Here is a 7,264-nt window from a genome sequence, read left to right on the forward strand (position 1 = left end):
GTAATGACTGATTTTGATGGTTGGCTGTTGAGGGTGACGATTGGAGGTTGATGAGTGGTTGGTATGTGTTGGATGACGAATTGTAGAATATTGTGTTGTGCCTATTGCCTATGTGGTGTGTGGGTTGAATTATATCTGTACATTGAATGCTATCAGAATAGAGACTATGTAATATATACCCAAGAGCTTAATTTGTACCTTGTATGTAATATACCTTTTACTATAATTCAAGAGATTGGCTTTGGTGGTGGTTTTTTGCTCATAAGGTTTTTCCCACGTAAATTCTATGTTCTCTCTTTGCTTGTGTGAATCTTTTGTTTGCTTTGTTATCTTGTCAATGTGAATCTCAATTACTGTAATCTGAAATTCAAAGTCACCTTTTCTCCTCTCCTCTTTAAATTTAACACTGTGGAAGGCGTTTCCATGTTGTTCTTTCCTTACAGGTTTAGGAATTAACCTTGAATGGAACAATGCAAATACTTAAATAAATGTTAAGGAGATATACCTCTGATATGCAATTGATGACAATGATGCAATTCTCTTTGAATGTAATCACAAATGTTGAATATAATGGCATGACAAACACATGAACATGAATAAACCTAATCACACACAAATTCTTGCATGAAGTTTGATGTAACTTTGCTCCACAATGCTTTAATGATGAATATGCAACCTGGAATCTCTGAAGATGCTTAATGATGAATGATTCATGGATGCACAAATAATATGTAGATGGAGTTTTAGATCCAAAATGAATTGATTGGATGTCTTTATATAGGGTTCCCTAGGTAATTTATTGATTAGGCTGACCTCCAATGGTCATGTGTAGCCCTTGGGGATCAAATGATATTAGGGAGATGTAGGACCTACCCCATTTCAAATTGGGGCATATTTGATGGGGATCAAGATGTTTTGGGGTGTCTTGGTCTAGACCAAGGTGCTCCACGTCCCAGTCCTCTAGCAAATAGGACCACTACAAGGAGAAATGGGAGAGGGACCCACCAAATGCTATTTGTGACATCAAAGTTGGAGAATAGGGTCAAGATAGACCTAGAGAAGGGATGGAGATAGGACACACTAAAGTAGGATCACAAACATGAGCTGTAAATTGGACCAGTTATAATTTACGACACTACAATATATTCTAATAACTACTTTCTATTTTTGCTTTTTCATTATTTATCTTCTACATTTTATTAAACTTGTTCAATTTAGTCATCACTAACATAGTTTATTGCATATACTCAACAATCTTCAACCACTAACAACAAAAGAGTATGGATCCAGACAACTTGGATCTTCCTTAAAAATAGTAGCTAAGCCCATTCACACTCTAATGATGTATGGTAGAAGGTGGTAGTGCTTATGCTAATTATAGGGTTTATCTATGTCTCCTAGGGATTGTTTAGCATATTTGTCCTAAAACCCTAAAATATTCTCATGGTCCTATGCTTTATTTTATAATCTCATTTTTACCTATTGAGTCAGTTACCCTCCACTTAAGTTGTTTTGTGAAGTCCTTTTAATTGTGTGTTGATTGTCTCTTTTGTCCCCAAATTTTCTAATGTTCTCGATTCAAGAATGTGAAGTATAAGTAACTTGAGTTATCTTAGTAGGGACTAAGAATGTAGTCCCCACCCTTGTCCACATGACATCTTTTGATTGTATTGCATTTTTCGTAAGTCTAGTCATAAAGAAATTCTCATTCTTGCAAAACCGTGATATGTTATGTTGTCAACCATGTCACCTGTTAAGTTAGGTTCCCATGCTTCATTACCACTTAATCATAGTTTCATAAATATATGGTGGGGGATGTTTTCAAGGTTAAAAAATTCCTATATCTTAACAAAAATCCTAAAGTCATCCACTTGGAGATCTTCTATTGGTTTCTCATAAAAAATATTTTTGGGTCCCCCCTCTTTCCAAGTGGTTGTCTCCCATTGGTATCATCATTTCTTAGCTTGAGGATACTTTTTTTTCTTTTGATAGACTATGAAACTACAATATGAGCCAATGCCTTTAGACAAAGATCTTTGGGCCTACTCTTTCAACATAGTGCCATAAGGTAAGTGCACCAAGATGGTGAACAAAAAGGGGGTATAAGTGGATACTTTTTTTTCTTTCTAAAATCAGTTAAGCATGAACTTGGAGGAACAATTTGAGACTCTTACAATAAAAAATTGAAGATACCAAAACAACAAGAATTGTAGTACTCTGAATCTAGTTTCTAAACTACTAAAGTTTTTCAAAAAATTGATAATATTAAGAGGGTCGAATCCTTCCTGCACACAAAAGTGTTCTTTTTTTTTTTTCCAGTAAAATATAATAGTGTCTAGTGTGTAGGTAAAAAATGTTATAGTTGCATTTAGTATTTTGAAAAATGCTTTGGTGGAAAGTTAGTTAAGAGTTTTGGTAATTTCTTGTTAGGTATTTTTTTAATGATTTTTCAAAGAGGACACATCCTAAAAATAAGATACTTGTTCATGTGGAAAACATAACTTGCACCAAAATGATTGAACATGATTTTTTTTTAAAGTGTAAAGAATGAAGTGTATAAAAATAATATATAATTTATTTCAAATTTAGAGAAGTAGGTAAAAGTTATTAAAAAATTGTTACATATATGTCTCTAAGAACTATGGAATTGGTAAAAGAAATAAAAAATTAATATGTTAATGTTGTTCAAATGTAAAAAATTATATGGTTAGAATCACATAAGATGTGTGAAATTATGGTGGTAATTTTATAAACACCCACTTGATAATGTGGAAACCCGATGATGAGAAAGTTGATAAACTAGATTGGAAGAAGAAAACATGTTAAAAGGGGGGAAATGAAGCTCCCAAACCTAAGGCTTGTCATCCAAGGCTAAGTACAGGCCAAAACATGTACATGTTATCTGAATTAAAAATACATACATGTTAAAAGGGGGGAAATGAAGCTCTAGACCTATTTGTTTTCCTATCTCTTCCTTCTCCTCCCTCTCTACCTCTCTCCATATCACTCTGTCCTCTCTCCCCAAGTAATACATCTTATAATTTCTTAGAATTAGTCAAATTTCAATAATCACTTAAGCTCCTATTATCATTATTTCTCTATATCTATTTCCCTCTCTTTGTCTCCCTCAATCTATAGACCTATCTCTCTTCCTATCACTCTCCCTCTCCCACTCTCTCCTTCATCTCTCTATCTCATTTTATCCTCTATCCCCCATATTTCTATCTCATTCTCTCCTCTCGCCCCAAGATCTAAACTTATCTCTCTCATTCTTCTATTACGTATCTCCCCTCTCTTCTCTACCCACCTCACACACATTCTATCTTCTCTATCTAACCTCTCTCCCCCTCCCCACCTTTATCTCTCCCCCTCTCTTTACTTATCTCTATCTCCTCTCTCCCTCTCCCTACCTCCCCTCACTCCCTTCTTACCTCTACTTCTATACATACCTCTCCCTCTCTCTCATTTTCTCTCTATCCCACCATCCCATCCTCCCTATCTACTTATCACACTCTCAACCTTTCCCTTTGTACTTACCTTTATCTCCCCTCTCCCTCTCTGTACATATCTAGATCCCTTCCTCCCTACATCTATTTATCTACACAAATCTCCCTCACCCTCTCTCTCACTCTATCCTTCCCTCCTTCCTTCTCTATTTATCTTTATCTCACTCTCTTTGTCTCCCCAAATCTTTATACCTATCTCTCTCCCCATCAATCCATCTCTCCCCTATCTCTACCTCTCTCTATCTAACTCTGCCATCTCCACCCAAAGAACTAGACCTCTCTCTCTCTCTCTTTATCTATCTATAGTTACCTCCCTCTCACTCCCTCTATTTTTCTACATAGCTTCCCTTCTCTCCTTCCCTTCCCTCCCCTCTCCTCTTCTATCTTTACTTATATATATCTCCCCTCTACCTCTCTATACAAACCTTTCCCTCCTTCCCTACCTACCTCTATTTATCTAAATAAATCCCTCCCTCCTTCCCTCTCTCCACCTCTTTACTTATCCATATATCTCTAAAATCTATCACCCTTCTCCCTTTCTTTATTTATCTCCTCTCCATTTCTATCCATCTATCTTTAGTGTTGTAAATTGTCTCTAGGCCAATTTACACCTCATTTTTGTACCCCTACTTTAGCATGCCCTATTCTCATCACCTATCTAGGTCCATTTTGTGCCCAATCTCCAGTTCTAATGCCATGAACACCCACTAATGGATTCCTTAGTGGGGTACCCTTCTCCCTATGGATTCATTTTGATCCCTTTCTGAGAAGTACCATGTTTCCTAGTGCCATGCTTCCTCTTAGTGGGGTCCAATTTTGAATTGGGGTAGGGGTCCTATCCCTCCTATGAGAATTCATCTTCGTGGCTCCGCATGACCATTGGAGGTTGGCCTAATCAGTAAATGACCTAGATAACCCTTATATAAAAACATTTGATCAACCTAATTTCATCTATCTAAGTAATCTATTAAATTTAATCAAGCAATCAATTCCTTCTATTCGTGAAGCATTCATCATCAAGAATTTACATAGATCTTCAAGGTTGCATATTCTTCATTCAAACATTGTGGAGTAAAATTTCATCATTCATATGTAAGAATGTGTGTGATTAAGGTTTTATCATGTCCATTCTATTTTATAGAACATATGTGATTACATTCAAGAAGCAAAGCATCATTATAAAAAATTATAGATTTGAGGTATATCTTTCTAGTATTTATTTTAGTATTTGCATTTATTCATTCAAAGTTAATTCCTAAACCGAGGTTTGACATAGGAAAACCCCTATTCCCAATGAATTTCCCCTTTTCACTGTGTGCAGGAACAGGTACAGAGCTGTGTTTCGAAGGAATGATAGGATTCACAAAGATGAACAAGCTCCCTTTTGGATGATGAAAAGTTAGGAGGACCATGACAACCACCACCACAATCCTAAAAATTTAGGCCAAATTTTATGGAGCAGTTCTTAATCATATTCCTTGTTCAAACCTAGGTTTATGGCTCTGTGCGATGATTTTAGCTCACTATTCATTCCCGATCTCTTCAATATCCACATATTTACCCTAATTTCAACATTTTCAATAAATTCAAATCAATTCAATCTCAAGAAGGAAAGAGCCTATTCAAGAGGCTTGGAATTTGATCATAATCTTAATCCTAGAGAAGTTATATATATTAAATTCCTCTCCTCCCTAATGTAATGGTGTATTAAGAAAAATTAGTGGTTTTATCATACTTAATTGTGGAAACCCTAATTTTCACCCATTACACTATCTTCCCTCTTACTCTTTTTATCTCCCCTCTCCCTCTCTCTACCTACCTCTCTTTCCATCCCTCCATACTTTTTAATTCCCTAAATTTATATCTCCTTTCCTCCATACTACTATTTCTCACCTCACTCTCTCTTTCTCTCTTCCTACTCTCCCTCCCTCCCTCCCTCCCTCCCTCCCTCCTTCCATATCTATAATTTCTCTCTCTAAATACTTATCTATCTATTCCCCCTCTCTTTTAATAACTCTCCTTCCATCCACCACTTAGAGTCTCCTCTCCACTTCTATCTATCAACACATCAGTAAGTTTTGCTTTGTATTGAAATAACTAGTTGGAATAGATGTTAAAGTAGACGATGATGATTCAAAAGCTATTTTGTTAAATAACATGCCTCTTAGTTATGTAAACATTGTTTTCACATTAAACAAAGTAGATGCTACCCTATATGAAATACTACCTACTTTGGTTGATGGAGGAGCTAAGAAAATTGATTCAACTATGGAAGAAACTACAATGTTTGGTAAAAACAATCCCAACTATTCCTTCAAATCCAATTCTTATACATCAAAGGGAATCCATTTCTTCAAGAATATAATTTTATTAGACTATTTCTATAAGGGATATATTGTAATCAATTGCACTCAATGTTCCAAGGATATTCTTGATGACAAGATACATATAGATAAGGCATTGGCTGTAGATGATGATGATGATGAATACCATAATGGGATGCTTACTCCTCCACATGAAGACAATAAGGAGGAATGTGTTCTCTATATCAAATAAATTGGAGGATGGAGGCACATGAGGATGGAGGAAATTCAATGACCTCTCGTCATTCTTTAGAGATGGGGTTGCATTAGTGACAAAACTATTTGTGCCAAAATGACTAAAGACAAGATCAGTTTCTAGGTCACAACAAAAACTTTCTCATATCATTTGTGATTAGATTGGAAATGATCTATAATGGTGGCTTCATATGTAACAATCATGGCTTGGTGTTCAAGTTTTTTGTGTAAATTATTGGATGTGTTTGTACCCAATCATTATTGTTGATTATTTTTAAATGGATGTGCTTGTCCCCATTCACAAGATGGTATAAGTGATTGGTATTTTTTGTCCCTAGTCACAAAAATTGGTATTTATGATGGAAAATGTGTGTCCTCAATCATAATTTTTGCGAGTAGAAGTGTGTGTCCCTGTTTATAACCTTGACACATGATAGATGTTATTGTCCCCATCCAAACTTGATGCAATACCTTGGGTAGATGTGTTAGTACCTATCCACGGTTCCATGGGTAGATGTGTTTGTCCCTATCCTTAGATGAAATTACATAAGCATGGTGAGGCTATTTCTACCATTTCTTGCCATGAGTAGATGTGTATGTCCCTACTCATATCTTATAATGAACTATAGAATGTGGTCATCAAGTATTGTGATGTACTTTCTCCTCATGTTCATACTAAGGGGTATGTTGAAAATTAGTGTTCACATAGATGCTTAGGTTAGGTATAAAGTTGATAACAAACAACTTAATATTATTGTTTGGAATATTGCATCATAGGGTTGTTGGCATTTGCATGAAGATTGCATTAATGAACTATTATGTTGTCATTGATGTCAATTATAACTGGTAATGATGTTGTTATGATTGTTGGTATTATGGATGTGTTGCATTGGTTTTGTCATTGATGTCAACACTTATCCTTTTGGAGATATTTGGTTATGTTCACCGACATGTTCAATGACTTATGCACAGTCACCGGTATTTGGTTCACCAAAAGGTTATATTGTTCATTAGCATTGAGGATGACTTGTTATCATCTAGAGATCACTTGGTTATGTTGAAGACATGGTTTGGACACTTGGTTTTGGTATTTTGGTTATTGGTCTAATCGAGTTGACATATTTTCTATTATCGGCAAATTGGTCTAGGTTACGGACTAACATGCATTATCTATTCCAGATCAGCACAACACGTTATGGA

Source organism: Cryptomeria japonica, chromosome 7 (genome assembly GCF_030272615.1).
Source record: "Cryptomeria japonica chromosome 7, Sugi_1.0, whole genome shotgun sequence".
Lineage (NCBI taxonomy): Eukaryota > Viridiplantae > Streptophyta > Pinopsida > Cupressales > Cupressaceae > Cryptomeria > Cryptomeria japonica.